General features: G+C 40.0%; 1 pseudogene; it reads right to left on the bottom strand.

Annotated features, from left to right (window-relative positions):
- Positions 1 to 875: 875 nt before the first annotated feature.
- LOC113875647 overlaps positions 876 to 16,017 on the bottom strand; it is a 37,220-nt pseudogene continuing 22,078 nt past the window's right edge.

Raw genomic sequence — 16,017 nt, 5'->3', positions numbered from 1 at the left:
ACACCAAAACCAAGATCCCTAAAAGTAAAAAGTAATAAGCCAGACCTTTCAAAATTAAAAACTTTTGCTCTTCAAAAGACCTTGCTAAAAGGATGAAAAGATAAGGTATGCACTGGGAAAATTTTTTGCAAACTACGTATTTAACAAAGGACTAGTATCATCTAGAATAAAGAAAGCATGCTCACAATCCCAACAGTTTTTTTTTTTAATATTCAACTAAAAAATGAAGGAGTAAAAGACAAAGTCATATCACCACAATGGGTAGAGATGGCAAAAAAGCACATCATCATGAGCCACTAGGGAAATGGAAATTACAACCACAAAGAGATTATCACTATACACCTATCAGAATGACTAAGATAAAAAGTGAAAAAGTCAAATGCTGATAGAGCTACAGAGAAAAACTGGGTCACTCATGTTCCTGATGGAAATATAAAACGGAAAAGCCACTTTGGAAAATGATTTGTCCATTTCTTGTAAGAGAAGCATTCATTTAAACCCACTCTCTTAAATGTTTATACCAGAGAAATGGAAATTTAAGTTCATGCAAAAACTTATACAAAAATGTTCAAAAGCAGCTTTATTTTTAAGAGCAAAATATTTTTTCTCCCCTTAGGGTTCCCTTTTAGTAAGAATTTTGATTCAGAACGAAGTATAATTGCACATTAATTATACTAAAATGTTTTATTCCAAAATGATTATCTGACACTTAGTAAAAGTGATGAAAGATTTACCTGTGTACTGTATTTGTCTCTGGTGGCCCTGATGGTAAAGTATCTGCCTGCAATGTGGGAGATCTGGGTTTGATCCCTGTGTTAGGAAGGTCCCCCAGAGAAGGGAATGGCAACCCACTCCAGTATTCATGCCTGGAGAATTCCATGGACTGAGGAGCCTGGAAAGCTATCGTCCATGGGGTTGCAAAGAGTCATATATTACTGAATAACTAACACTTCACTCTCACTGTATTTGTAAAGTCTCCTTCTCTTTTGAATTCTGTAATATGATTAAAACACAAAATAAAAGTAATCTTTACAATAAAAGGTAACATTTACTAAGCATTAACTATGTAGTACACATTTCTATAGGCTCTATATGTATTTACTCCTTTAAACTGCAGAAAACCATGATGAAATTTGTGATATCAATGTATTAGTAAGGAGGAAACTAAAACAAACAGGGGTTAAGTAACTTTCCCAAAGAAACACCCAGACAGGTGGAGCTCAAATGATGCTGAACAAGAGAATGATGCTGAATGAGAGAACCCTACCTTTTAGGATTGAGCTCTCATATGAATCATTGTCTAGCAAAGATTGAAATATGATGGAAAGTAATTCTGTACCTATATTAATCTAGCCTTTTTAAACTATGAATTCTCTGAAGGTAAGTTAGTCATGAGTTTATATAAAAAAGGATACTCATATTCATAATTTGAATTTTCTGATACTCCAAAGTCAAATGTTATGGATAAGCATGGAAAGGATTTACTAAATTAATTTTTCACACAGTCTTTCTCCATTATTAGGTTTCTGATGTTGAGTAAGGTGTGAATGACATCTAAAGTCCTTACCATATGCATTACATTTATAAGGCTTCCCGCCAGAATGAATTCTCTGATGTTAAGTTGTGATACACAGTTAAAGGCCTTCCCACATTAGTTACATTTGTATGTTTCTCAGCAGTATGAACTCTCTGATAGTAAGTTAGCTGTGAGCTATAAATAAAAGTCTTACCACATTCCTTACATTCATATGGTTTCCAGTATGAAAAATCTGATGTAGCTTTAGTTGCGAGGCACAAAATAAAGATCTTCCCACACAGCTTACATTCCTAGGGATTCTCACCTGTATGAATTTTCTGATGTTGAGACAGTTGTGAGCCATAAGCAAAGACCTTTCCACATTCTTTACATTCATAGGGTTTTTCACCAGTATGAATTCTCTGATGCTGAGTAAGATGTGAGCCACGAATAAAGGTTTTCCCACATTCCTTACCTTCGAAGGGTTTTTCACCAGTGTGAGTTCTTTGATGTTCAGTAAGGTGTGAACCACAAATAAATGATTTCCCACATTTTTCACATTCATACAGTTTCTCACCAGTATGAGTCCTCTGATGTCGAATAAGCTGTGAGTCATAGTTAAAGGCCTTTCCACACTGCTTACATTCATGTGGCTTCTTACCTGTATGGATCCTTTGATGTTCAGTAAGTTGTGAACCAAGGATAAAAAATATCTCACAATCTTTACATTTATAAAGCTTTTCACCAGTATGAAATCTATAATGTGGAGAAAGCTGTGAACCATAACGAAAGGCTCTCCCACATTCATTACACACACAGTTTCTCACCAGTATGAATTCTCTGATGTTCAGTAAGTTGAAAGCCACGAATAAAGGACTTTCCACATTCATTACATATGTAGGGTTTCTCACCAGTATGAAGTCTCTGATGTTGAGAAAGATGTGAACTCTGTGTAAAGGCCATTCTACATTCTTTACACACATACAGCTTTTCACCAGTATGAATTCTCTGATGGTGAGTAAGCTGTGAACCACGAATAAAGGACTTTACACATTCCTTACACTCATAGGGTTTCTTACCAGTGTGAATTCTCTCATGCTGAGTAAGTTCTGAGTCACAAATAAAAGTCTTTGCACATTCTTTACATTCAAAGGGTTTTTCACCAATGTGAATCTTTTGATGTCGAGTAAGGAGGGAGCCACGATTAAAGGCTTTTCCACATTCCTTACACTGATAGGGTTTCTCACCAGTATGAACTCTTTGATGGTAAGTTGCAAGCCACAAAAGGCCTTCTCACATTCATTACATTCATAGGGTCTTCCACCAGTGTGAATTCTTTGATGATAAGTAAGTTGTGAGGCACAAATAAAGGCTTTTTGACAATCTTTACATTCATAAAGTTTCTCTCCAGTATGAATTCTTTGATGATAAATAAGTTGCAAAGCACAAATGAAGGCTTTTCCACATTCCTTACATTCATAGAGTTTCTTAGGAACGTGAACTCTCTGATGGTAAGTAAGTTGTGAGTCCTTAATAAAGGCCATTCCACATTATTTACATTCATAGAATTTTTTATCAGAATGATTTTTCTGATGTTCAGTTTGGTGAAAGCCAAGGATAAAATATTTTCTGCATGCTTTATATTCATCGAATTTTTCAGATGAATGAAATCTCTGTTGTAATGTAAAGGATATAGTCCGACTAAAATTAGCCATTTCTTCATAGATTACTAGTTGTCTAGAAACCTCTTTATTTCCTAGTTGGCTTTCAAACTGGTCTCCGCATTCCCTATCATTTTGAAAACTTTTGTACTCATACTTATGGCTTGTAAGTTCTTCTATTATTTCCCATTGAGATGCTTCTAGTTCATAAATTTATTTTGTTGATGGTAGCTTCTTGGTTTCACACCTGGATTCCCAGTCTATAAGATAACAAGTAAACAAAAGTTATTTTCAGATTCCTGGAAAAATGAAATTTCTATGGTTATAAACAGCCAACTCAAACTGAATATCATAAAATGTCAATGGAACCAATCAGAGCAGATCAGTCACTCAGTCGTGTCCGACTCTTTGCGACTCCACGAATCGCAGCACGCCAGGCCTCCCTGTCCATCACCAACTCCCGGAGTTCACTCAGACTCATGTCCATCGAGTCAGGGATGCCATCCAGCCATCTCATCCTCTGTTGTCCCCTTCTCCTCTTGCCCCCAATCCCTCCCAGCATCAGAGACTTTTCCAATGAGTCAACTCTTCGCATGAGGTGGCCTAAGTACTGGAGTTTCAGCTTTAGCATCATTCCTTCCAAAGAAATCCCAGGGCTGATCTCCTTCAGAATGGACTGGTTGGATCTCCTTGCAGTCCAAGGGACTCTCAAGAGTCTTCTCCAACACCACAGTTCAAAAGCATCAATTCTTCGGTGCTCAGCCTTCATCACAGTCCAACTCTCACATCCATACATGACCACAGGAAAAACTATAGCCTTGACTAGACAAACCTTTGTTGGCAAACTAATGTCTCTACTTTTGAATATGCTATCTAGGTTGGTCATAACTTTCCTTCCAAGGAGTAAGTGTCTTTTAATTTCATGGCTGCAGTCACCATCTGTAGTGATTTTGGAGCCCAGAAAAATAAAGTCTGACACTGTTTCCACTGTTTCCCCATCTATTTCCCATGAAGTGGTGAAACCAGATGCCATGATCTTAGTTTTCTGAATGTTGAGCTTTAAGCCAACCTTTTCACTCTCCATTTTCACTTTCATCAAGAGGCTTTTTAGTTCCTCTTCAGTTTCTGCCATAAGGGTGGTGTCATCTGCATATCCGAGGTTATTGATATTTCTGCCAGCAATCTTGATTCCAGCTTGTGTTTCTTCCAGTCCAGCATTTCTCATGATGTACTCTGCATATAAGTTAAACAAACAGGGTGACAATATACAGCCTTGACATACTCCTTTTCCTATTTGGAACCAGTCTGTTGTTCCATGTCCAGTTCTAACTGTTGCTTCCTGACCTGCATACAAATTTCTCAAGAGGCAGATCAGGTGGTCTGGTATTCCCATCTCTTGAAGAATTTTCCACAGTTTATTGTGATCCACACAGTCAAAGGCTTTGGCACAGTCAATAAAGCAGAAATAGATGCTTTTCTGGAACTCTCTTGCTTTTTCCATGATCCAGCGGATGTTGGCAATTTGATCTCTGATTCCTCTGCCTTTTCGAAAACCAGCTTGAACATCAGGAAGTTCACGGTTCACATATTGCTAAAGCCTGGCTTGGAGAATTTTGAGCATTACTTTACTAGCGTGTGAGATGAGTGCAATTGTGCAATAGTTTGAGCATTCTTTGGCATTGCCTTTCTTTGGGATTGGAATGAAAACTGACCTTTTCCAGTCCTGTGGCCACTGCTGAGTTAATGGAACAGAAAAGAAAAATCCAGAAATAGACACAATTATAAGTGTAAATTTAACCTACAATAAAGGTAACAGCTAAAATCAGTTGGGAAGAGATAGACTCTTTCTTAATAAATGAAAGCAATAAACATAAGGATAAACATAGGCAACACTGATCTGAGAAAGATCCCCAGGGTTCTACTTGTGCATGCTCAATCATTTCTGACTATTTACAGCCCCATAGACTGTAGCCCATCAAGTTCCTCTGTCCATGGAATTTTCCAGGCAAGAACACTGGAGTGGGTTGCCATTTCCTACTCCAAGGAATCTTCCCAACCCAGGCATTGAACCCTGTGTCTCTTGCATCTCCTGCACTGGCAGGCAGATTCCTAACCACTGTGCTACCTGGGAAGCCCAGGGTTCTAACTTGCTGCATAGAATTAAACTTTCCTTCTCCCTTAAAATAAAAACAACAAAAAAGCCCACCACACAGCATAAAGATAAACATTAAAAAAAAAAAAGTTGAAATTGCATCAGTATCTTAGACATTATGTAGGATATATTCCAAATGGGACAGATGTCCTTACAAAAATGAAAACATACAAATAACTAGAATAAAACTTAGGAGACTTTTCTATAACTGAGGAATGGGGAAATTTTTCCAAACCATAACTTGATAAAAAAAAAAAAAAGACCACATTAGAGTTAAAAAAAAAAAAGGCTAGCATGTCAAAAATACATTAAGGAAAGTAAAATGACAAGCTGGGAAAAAATAGATAAGTAAAGATATCTATACTTATGTTAAATCTATCTCAAAATTGCACTAGCAGGACTTCCTTGGCAGTCCAGTGATTATGACTGCACTTTCACTGCAGGGGCACAGGTTCAAATGCTGGTCAGGGGACCAAGATCCTGCATGCTGCATAGCATGGCCAAAAAACAAAAAATAATTTAAAAAAATTTTTTATTGCACTAACAAAAGAACTCTGATGCATAAAGTCTTTATTAAAGCATAATTTGTTACATAAAAAGAGTAAAATAGCCCAGTTGTCGATCACTAGGTGGCTGATTGAAATAATTCATGGTATAGCCACATCATGGAATACTATGAAGCAGTTAAAAAGGAATATCTCTTCATATTAATATGGAGTGCTGATTGAAATACACTGTTAATTGTAAAAGAAATGTCAACAAAAGTATGTATAGTTATGCTCTTTGTTTTTTTTTTTTTAGCTATGGTCTTTTTATCTTAGGAAGGAGAGAAAGTGGAAGAAGTATAAATGTAAAATACACATTTACTTATTTTAAAAAGGCGGGAGGAGTAAACCCCATAGTTACAGGGTGGGAAATGTGAAGAAGTCAGGGATAGAAGTCAGATTTCTTTGAATATAATCTGTTTTGGACATTTGACTTTGGTAGTACATAATTATATTGCATAATTGTAAAATAAAATTAAATTACAAGAAAGCATAGCTTAAAAATTCAAAACAGCAACAAAAAATAAAACCCATATTTACAATTGGTAGCATAACCATACAAGGAAACTACTTCACATAACTTCAAAACATAGCAATTTGACTGTGAGATATACCCTATGAAGGGAATAGAAAACAGGCAAAACATTATCTCAAATTGTTTTGAGTAATCATATTATTACTGGTAGTGTAGATTTTATTTTAGAGGCTTCCTGTATAATGTGGGATAGAGTAGGTAATCATGTGATATTCTAATCCCACTATTCTTAGTGTCCATGGTAACTGGGACTCTTGGCATGAAAGAAAATAGATGCAGCTGTTAAGATTTTTAAAAGGGTTAAATAAAAAGCCTATAATTTAGATTAGAATTGAATTGGTATGAACTCATGCTATAGTTTATCTTTTGTTTTTAAATTAAGACTTTATTTCTTAGAGTAGTTTTAGGCTTACAGAAAAACCGAACAAAGCCCGGAGAGTTCCCACATACCCCCTTTCTTTGCCCCTCCAGTTTCCCTTATTAGTAATAACTTAATATTTTGTATTGGTTCAGTACGTTAGTTAAAACTGATGAATCTATATTGATACATTACTTTATTTCTGTTCTCCCTAACTCACCTTAGCCACACTTGCTTATCTGTTGATCCTCAAAAGCATCAAACTCATTCCTACCTCTGACTTCCTCTACTATTACTAGTCTCTCTGCCTTAAACTAGTCTTCTTGGGAATTTCATGGCAGTCCTGGAGTTAGGACTCTGCACTTTCACTGCCAGGGGCCTGTGTTCAGACCCTGGGGAACCAAGATCCCACAAGTCTCAAGGTATGGCCAGAAAACAAACAAAACCCAGAAAACTAAACAAAATAAAAAACTGCTCTTATCCTAGAATTTGCATGGCTTACTTTCAGTTCAGTTCAGTCCCTCAGTTGTGTCCCACTCTTTGCGACCCCATGAATCGCAGCACGCCAGGCCTCCCTGTCATCACCAACTCCCGGAGTTCACTCAGACTCACGTCCATCGAATCAGTGATGCCATCCAGCCATCTCATCCTCTGTTGTCCCCTTCTCCTCTTGCCCCCAATCCCTCCCAGCATCAGAGTCTTTTCCAATGAGTCAACTCTTGGCATGAGGTGGCCAAAGTACTGGAGTTTCAGCTTTAGCATCATTCCTTCCAAAGAAATCCCAGGGCTGATCTCCTTCAGAATGGACTGGTTGGATCTCCTTGCAGTCCAAGGGACTCTCAAGAGTCTTCTCCAACACCACAGTTCAAAAGCATCAATTCTTCGGCGCTCAGCTTTCTTCACAGTCCAACTCTCACATCCATACATGACCACAGGAAAAACTATAGCCTTGACTAGACAAACCTTTGTTGGCAAAGTAATGTGTCTGCTTTTCAATATGCTATCTAGGTTGGTCATAACTTTTCTTCCAAGGAGTAAGCGTCTTTTAATTTCATGGCTGCAGTCACCATCTGTAGTGATTTTGGAACTCAAAAAAATAAAGTCTGATACTGTTTCCACTGTTTCCCCATCTATTTCCCATGATGTGATGGGACCGGATGCCATGATCTTCGTTTTCTGAATGTACTTTATTCATATCTCCCCTCAAATGTGAGCATCTCAGAGAGTCATCCTTAACCAATCTCTCTAAAAGAACACCCACTCCATTACTTCGTGATTTTTCTCTGCTTTTTGTTTTGCTTCATAAAAATCATCATTCTTTGTATGTTTTTATTTGCTACTATTATATTTCTTCTGCTGTATCAATGGGGATAGAGAATTTTTCTTGTTTACTGCTACATTCTCAATACTTAGAACACAGAGAGTATTTAAAAATATTTGCGGGATAGACTCTCATACAGGTGTCACTGGATCAGAAATATAAAAAAGTAAAATGATTACTATTGGAAAAGGAAGGCAATCTCTTGTTTGAAAATACAGGAGAAAATGAAAGAAAATCAGGAAAGTGGTAAATGGAACAAAACTGGAAAGGGGGCATGTGGGAACTCTCTGGGCTTTGTTCAGTTTTTCTGTAAGCCTAAAATTACCTTAGGGTATCACTCTGCTTATTTAACTTATATGCAGAGTACATCATGAGAAATTCTGGGCTGGAAGAAGCACAAGCTGGAATCAAGATTGCTGGGAGAAATATCAATAACCTCAGATATGCAGATGACACCACCCTTATGGCAGAAAGTGAAGAGGAACTAAAAAGCCTCTTGATGAAGGTGAAAGAGAGTGAAAAAGTTGGCTTAAAACTCAACATTCAGAAAACGAAGATCATGGCATCTGGTCCCATCACTTTATGGGAAATAGATGGGGAAACAGTGGAAACAGTGTCAGACTTTATTTTTTTGAGCTCCAAAATCACTGCAGATGGTGACTGCAGCCATGAAATTAAAAGACGCTTACTCCTTGGAAGGAAAGTTATGACCAACCTAGATAGCATATTCAAAAGCAGAGACATTACTTTGCCAACAAAGGTCCATCTAGTCAAGGCTATGGTTTTTCCAGTGGTCATGTATGGATGTGAGAGTTGGACTGTGAAGAAGGCTGAGTGCCAAAGAATTGACGCTTTTGAACTGTGGTGTTGGATAAGACTCTTGAGAGTCCCTCGGACTACAAGGAGATCCAACCAGTCCATTCTGAAGGAGATCAGCCCTGGGATTTCTTTGGAAGGAATGATGCTAAAGCTGAAACTCCAGTACTTTGGCCACCTCATGCGAAGAGTTGACTCATTGGAAAAGACTCTGATGCTGGGAGGGATTGGGGGCAGGAGGAGAAGGGGACAACAGAGGATGAGATGGCTGGATGGCATCCCTGACTCGATGGACGTGAGCCTGAGTGAACTCCGGGAGTTGGTGATGGACAGGGAGGCCTGGCGTGCTGCTATTCACGGGGTCGCAAAGAGTCAGACACAACTGAGTGACTGAACTGAACTGAACTGATTCCTTAGGTAAACAGTTTTGTCCTCCTGGGCTCAGGATTTTTACTTCACAGGCCTAGGAGGAAAAGGCATTAGTTGGGTCTTTGAGAACTTTTAAGCTAATAACTCAAAGATGTGGCCAATTAAGCAACTGGCCAAAAATAGTTAAAATTAAGCAATTTTAACAATGGCCTCCCTTTGGCAGATCATCAACTACTCACCTGGGCTCAGATCTCTTGTCACATCCTGTACAACCTTCCAAGGCTCTTTCCCTTGCTCCAATAAGGAGAGCACATCTGGCTTAGAAATGGAAACTCCTGTTTATAAGTAGGAATGGATATGGTTACACTCTGCTTAAAATGGAGCACGTTGTTCAGCAAGTAACAAGGTCAATTGTAGAAAGATTAAGACGAAGGATCTATGAAGAATACAAAAGATACAGATGCCCAATGGAGCTGTCCATTTCTAAGTCTATAAAGCACAAAAAATTTATTTGGGACTAGAGGCCTGAAATGCAGCTAGGCACTTGGAAACTTTTCTAAATTTCACAAAGACAGGTTGAATTATTAGGAGCAGACAAGCTTACCCAGTGAGATCAGGTTGCTGTAGTTCTCCAGCATCACATCTCTGTACAGATCCTTCTGTTCCAAATCCAGGTATGCCCATTCCTCCTGTGAGAAGTCCATGGCCACATCCTTGAACAATACTAACCTCTAAGATGACAAACCCAGTGTTAATGGTAAAACAAAAAAATATTTTCTAGAAGTAATGAGAGAAGAAAAGTATTACATAAAGTGGCCAAAAGAGAAAAAAGTTTGCAATAAGGTTAAGTAATGGAAAGGAAATTATGTGATAAATGTAGAGCACCTACATAGTTTCTAAACATTCCTATTACTGTTATAGCTTCTCATAAACAGTAATAGGAATGAACAAAAGCCAGGTGAGTAGAGCTCTCTGATTAAATGAAATACTCTGTGCAAGCCCATGCATGAGTGCTCAGTCACTTCAGTCATATCTGATTCACTACAACCCTATGTACTGTAGCCCACTGGGCTCCTCTATTCATGGGATTCTCCAGGCAAGAATACCGGAGTGGGTTGCCATGCTCTCCTCCGGGGGTTTTCCCAACTCAGGGCTCGAACCCGCATCTCTTACGTCTCCTGCATTTGTTAGGTGGGTCCTTTACCACAAGCACTACGTAAAAAGCCTATGTAAGCAGGTAACACATGCAAATTCCCAAATAGGTTGCAGGTTCCTTCCTCCCCTCTTCCCTTTAAAGAATTGAAACTAAGTAAGAGAAAGGATGGAAGGGATGGAAGAAGGAGAGGATGGAAGAAGGAAGGGAGAAAAAAGAAAAACAAACCTGATAGGCCCATCCAAATATCTTTTAAAATATTTATCTTAGAAAATAAGATTTCTATATAATTTAAGGGTTTATTTCCAACTTAAGTCTCAGAATAACTTAGCAATAATTTTCTCCCTTGTCCTGGCAAATCCTTTCATAGTCATCATTTTTACAAGGTATATGTACTCCTGTCTGGAAAATCCCATGGACGGAGGAGCCTGGTAGGCTGCAGTCCATGGGGTCGCTGAGGGTCGGACATGACTGAGCAACTTCACTTTCACTTTTCACTTTTATGCACTGGAGAAGGAAATGGCAACCCACTCCAGTGTTCTTGCCTGGAGAATCTCAGGGACTGGGAAGCCTGGTGGGCTGCCGTCTATGGGGTCACACAGAGTCGGACATGACTAAAGTGACTGAGCAGCAGCAGCATATGATATAATATATCATATTATGATTGTAATAATTGTCTTTCCTTTTTAAAAAACACTTTATTTTTGGCTACACTGGACTTTTGTTGCTGCACTCAGGCTTTCTCTAGTTGTGGAGAATGGGAGCTACTCTCCCTTGCGGTGTGTGGGCTTCTCATTGTGGTGGCTTCTCTTGTTGCAGAGTACAGGCTCTAGTCAGGTGGGCTTCAGTAGTTCCCAAACATGGGCTCAGTAGTTGTGGCTCGCGGGTTCCAGAGCTCAGGCTCAGAAGTTGCGGTGCATGGGCTTAATTGCCCTGTGGTATGTGGGAATCTTCCCAGACCAGGGCATGAACCAGTGTTCCCTGTATTGTAAGGTGGCTTCCCAACCACTGGACCACAATGGAAGCCTTGTAATCATTTTCTTTTCCTTCCTTTCCCTCCTCCCACCCCATGCAATGTACAGCTAACGGGATCTTAGTGCCCTACCAGAGACTGAACCCCAGCCCTCAGCAGTGAAAGTGCAGAGTTCTAACCACTGGACCACCAGGGAATTCCCTGCAATCATTTTTGTATTTTTTGGTATTTAGTTTGTATTCCTTTTCTAATGTCAGCTCTGTTTCTAAAATCCTCAACAACCTAAATCTCTGGGTCTGTTACCTCTCATCATTGCTCATTGTACACATCACTTATTCTGAGCAACAGAAAGCCAATGAAAGATGACCTAAACTCACATAGACATGGTCCTTGACTTATACATGTTATTCAGATTCAAAACGGACCTTGTCACTGGTATTCACCTCTGAGATATTCACCGACATGATACTCTCTTTGTTATCAGTCCTGCATTTGATCATATGTCAATCTTAAAAGCCTCACAGACCAAAGATCTCACCACATTCTGAGATAAACAGCAATTTCTATCCTAATCATCCAGAAAATAGAGTCAATGACACAGACTGAATTTTGCATATGTAGTCCCATCTCAAACCACAGTGACAGGAGAGGTTCTACTTTTTCCTTAATACGTTTCCTGATTTGCAGAATGGATCCCAAATATGGCTAGAGAAGAGAGGGCTGGGGCTTAGTAAGGCAGAAAATCTGGAGGTAAGAATATTGAGCATTCATATCCTAGAAAACAAGACTATTTGATGAAGGGAAGAAAAAACATCAACTCACATGGGGCATGGCTTAGAATGGCAAATTATTAGTTCTCCTCTGGCTTCTTCTTGTGGAAAACTGCAGAGTCCTGAGAAGACAGAGTCAAGGAAGTAAAAGGAACCATGAGAACAGGCTTGCTTCTAAATGACTAAGTTAAGATAAATATTTCCTTCCCTTTTCATGGCACCTGGTCCCTTCCATGCCCCAATACACATACTGAGATTTACAGAAATCTAAAAAATCAATTGCCTTCTTCAATACCAAAAAACACAGATATTGAATTAATTTATGCTAAAGCAGTACCCAATTCCTATGATGTTCTTAGGGTTCTCTGACCTGTCCTGAGTGGTTCACCTTTTCAGACTAGGGGGCCCTGATCCAAAACATACCCAAGTCATGCCTGCTTCAAGGGTACTGATGGGGCCCTCAGGCCTAGAAGTGCACTATATCCATGTAGGCCAAATCCTGGAACAAACACTTCATACAACTAAGATCTGTGTTTCTTCCCCAGTTCCAACACACTACATACCAGAGAGTGCCTCCCTGACTTGTTCTCATGTTCCAGGTGCAAGAAGTATTTTGAGTCCAAAGTTTCATCCAGGCCACATGAAGTCACACTAGACTCATCCACTAACCAAGGAACAAACCCAAAGCATTCTTTTTTTTTTTTTAATTGAAGGATAATTGCTTTACAATGTTGTGTTGGTTTCTGCCATACAACAATGTGAGTCAACCATAAGTATACATATATCCCCTCCATCTTGACCTGTATTTTTAATTGTACTTATTTATTTTGGTCATGTGGCTTGTAGGATCTTAGGTCCCCAACCAGGGACTGAAACCCGGGCCCTTGGGTGTGGAAGTGGGGAACATCCTTTAACAGAAAACTGCCTGGGGACTTCCCTAGTGATGCAGTGGTTAAGACTTTGTGCTTTCACCATAGAAGGAACAGATTCAATCCCTGGTGGGGGAGCCAAGATCAGGCATCCAGCATGACTCGGCCAAAGAAAAAAAAAACAAACTGGATATTTGTGTTTTTATTGTTGAGTTGTAATAATTCCTCACACACTCTAAAAAATCCAATTCCTTCTTGAACATGTAATTTTCAAATTTTGGATCCTACTTTGTAGGCTATCGGAGAAGGCAATGGCACCCCACTCCAGTTCTCTTGCCTGGAAAATCCCATGGATGGAGGAGCCTGGAAGGCTGCAGTCCATGGGGTTGCTGAGGGTCGAATATGACTGAACGACTTCACTTTCACTTTTCACTTTCATGCACTGGAGAAGGAAATGGCAACCCACTCCAGTGTTTTTGCCTGGAGAATCCCAGGGATGGGGAAGCCTGGTGGGCTGCCGTCTATGGGGTCACACAGAGTCGGACACGACTGGAGTGACTTAGCAATAGCAATTGTAGGCTATACACCTGGAGCTTCCCAGGTGGCACTAATGGTAAAGAACCTGCCTGCCAATGCAGGAGACATAAGAGACGGGGGTTGGATCCCTGGGTCAGGAAGATCTCCTGCAGAAGGGAATAGCAACCCACTCTAGTATTCTTGCCTGGAGAATCCAATGAACAGAGCAGCCTAGCAGGGTTGCAAAGAGTCGGACACAACCGTAGTGACCTAGTGTACATGCATTGTGGGCTATATTTTCACTTTGTTTCCTTTGAAGCTGGTAAGTTTTTAATTTTGAGGAAGTCCAATTTATGTATTTTTTCCCTTTTGGCTGCTTATACTCTTACATTTAGGCTGATGGTGCATTTGGAATAAATTTTTGTGTGTGGCGTGAGGTACAATGAGCCTGTGATAAATATTTCAGAAGTGCTATCTTGACTCAACACTGATGTTATGGCTAAAAACTCCCAATTCCTCTTCACAGGAAGTTGGCTAAACACCCTCCTTTTATACTTCTCTTCTCAAGGTCTAACACAATATAGCTTTGCTGGGCTACCCACGGATACCTCAGTCGCCTTGCCATTGTAATCTTAACTACATCCACCTTCTTCCACAAGCCCAGGTATGACATTATATGGATGACCTCCTCCATAAATGGACATTCATTTAACATGCTCATTAAAGACATAAAAATACTCACAAAAGAGCTTACAAAAAGAGTCATAGGCTATTGCATCATGCGTAATGTAAAGCCCTGACACTGTGGTGAAATTCCTGAAAAGTATTGGTAAGACTGGACAGCTCTATCCCAGACACTGTCCATAACCTGCTGTGGAATCTCTCAGGGCCCATAAAGTCAAGTCTTCTTCGGGTCTGGAAGCAACATATCTCCTTACTGACAAATTTTAATCTCACTGATGCTGTTACTTACAAACCATCCCACCGTGAAAAGGAATTCATCCAACAAAAGGCTCCACAATCTCTTCAAATTAAAATCAGCAGTCACTTCCTGTTAGTGGCCTCAGAGACTGCCTCTTTGTAGAGGCCGCAGCAACCTCTCATGCCTCTGAACCAACTATGGTGTCCACCTACAGGCTAATGATGCAAGAAACTGCCTCCTTTGGCCCTATGCTGTACATCATTAGAGTGACTAAACGTACATCATTAAGTGACTAGTGCTGGCTAGATGCTAAGATCTCTTGGAAGTAAAGGCTTTCAAAGACCCTAAGCCTGGGAATCTCTGAACCGAGATGCCCATTATGCCTTGGATCGTGGAAGCAGCACTCTCACAAGCTCAGCGCAAGTACTGAGGCCTCCTTGATACACCCTGTAGGTGTAGCCAAATTCTGGCCCTCTAGAATATTCCATCTACAGGAGAGACTGGTCTTCCCTATCCCTAGTCCCTTGCTGGATGTGATGGTGCTAGAGGAAGTCACCCCTCCCCCAGAGTCCTTGACTAGGAATCCGCCTGGGATTAACTGAGTAGACAACAATGGGAGTTCAGACTTTCTGGACAGCACCACCACCATCACAAGTGATGGAGGTCAGTGGAATGTGGCTGCTTTCCATCCCTTAACTAGGATGTTCCCCATAAAGGACAGGACCCAAGGGGCAGAACAAGTGGTCAAACTTCACGAGGTCATCTTTGCACAAATGTCCTGGCCAACAAATGGTTCTATCTGCATATTTTCACAAACTCTTGGGCCACTGCTTAAGAGTTTCCCCTTTAAGTGTAAAGAAATCTGGGAATCTCTTATCTTACAGATACTGAAACATAAATCAAAGTCACACATCCCTGGATATACAAGGCCCTTCCAGGACAATCCTGATTTCCTTCTGAGTTCCAGACATTACTGACAGTGACCAAGGCACACATTTAACTTCTCATAATACACCATGCTGGGCCCCTGGGAAAGGCATTCAAAGGAACTTTCATTTCCCAATAGGTCCCAGGCAGCTGGTTTAATTAAGAGACATAATGGTCTCTTTAAACAGCTCCCTTTTAAATGGTAGTGTGTAAAAGGACCACCTACATGTGTCTTTCTCTTACCCCAAGCCTTAATCTCTCTAATTTAAGGCCCATTGGCTGACCCACACCTCAAAGAAACTTTAGGAAAGTTCCTTATCACTATTTTCTATATATAGAGGGGAATATGTCTCACTCTCCACACACATGAAGACATCACATATGAGCTCTTTTAATAATAAAGTCTCCCTCTATCTTTATGGATTTTTCAATACTGCTGTCATTTCATCAGGGCTGGAAGTCAGATAGAGGGCACATACTCTCTTCAGACTTGTTAACTGTCCCATGGGAGAAGCATCTGTCCAGCTAGTATGTGATCCATTTCAGCCTAACTTTCCCTCCCCAAGAAACCTTCCCCAATATTTGGATTATAAGGGGTTGAAAATTAATCTGAG

The sequence above is a fragment of the Bos indicus x Bos taurus genome, chromosome 18 (genome assembly GCF_003369695.1).
Source record: "Bos indicus x Bos taurus breed Angus x Brahman F1 hybrid chromosome 18, Bos_hybrid_MaternalHap_v2.0, whole genome shotgun sequence".
NCBI classification, from domain to species: Eukaryota; Metazoa; Chordata; class Mammalia; order Artiodactyla; family Bovidae; genus Bos; species Bos indicus x Bos taurus.
The sequence above is the reverse complement of the archived record's forward strand: the minus strand, read 5'-3'. Positions and strand labels throughout refer to the sequence as shown.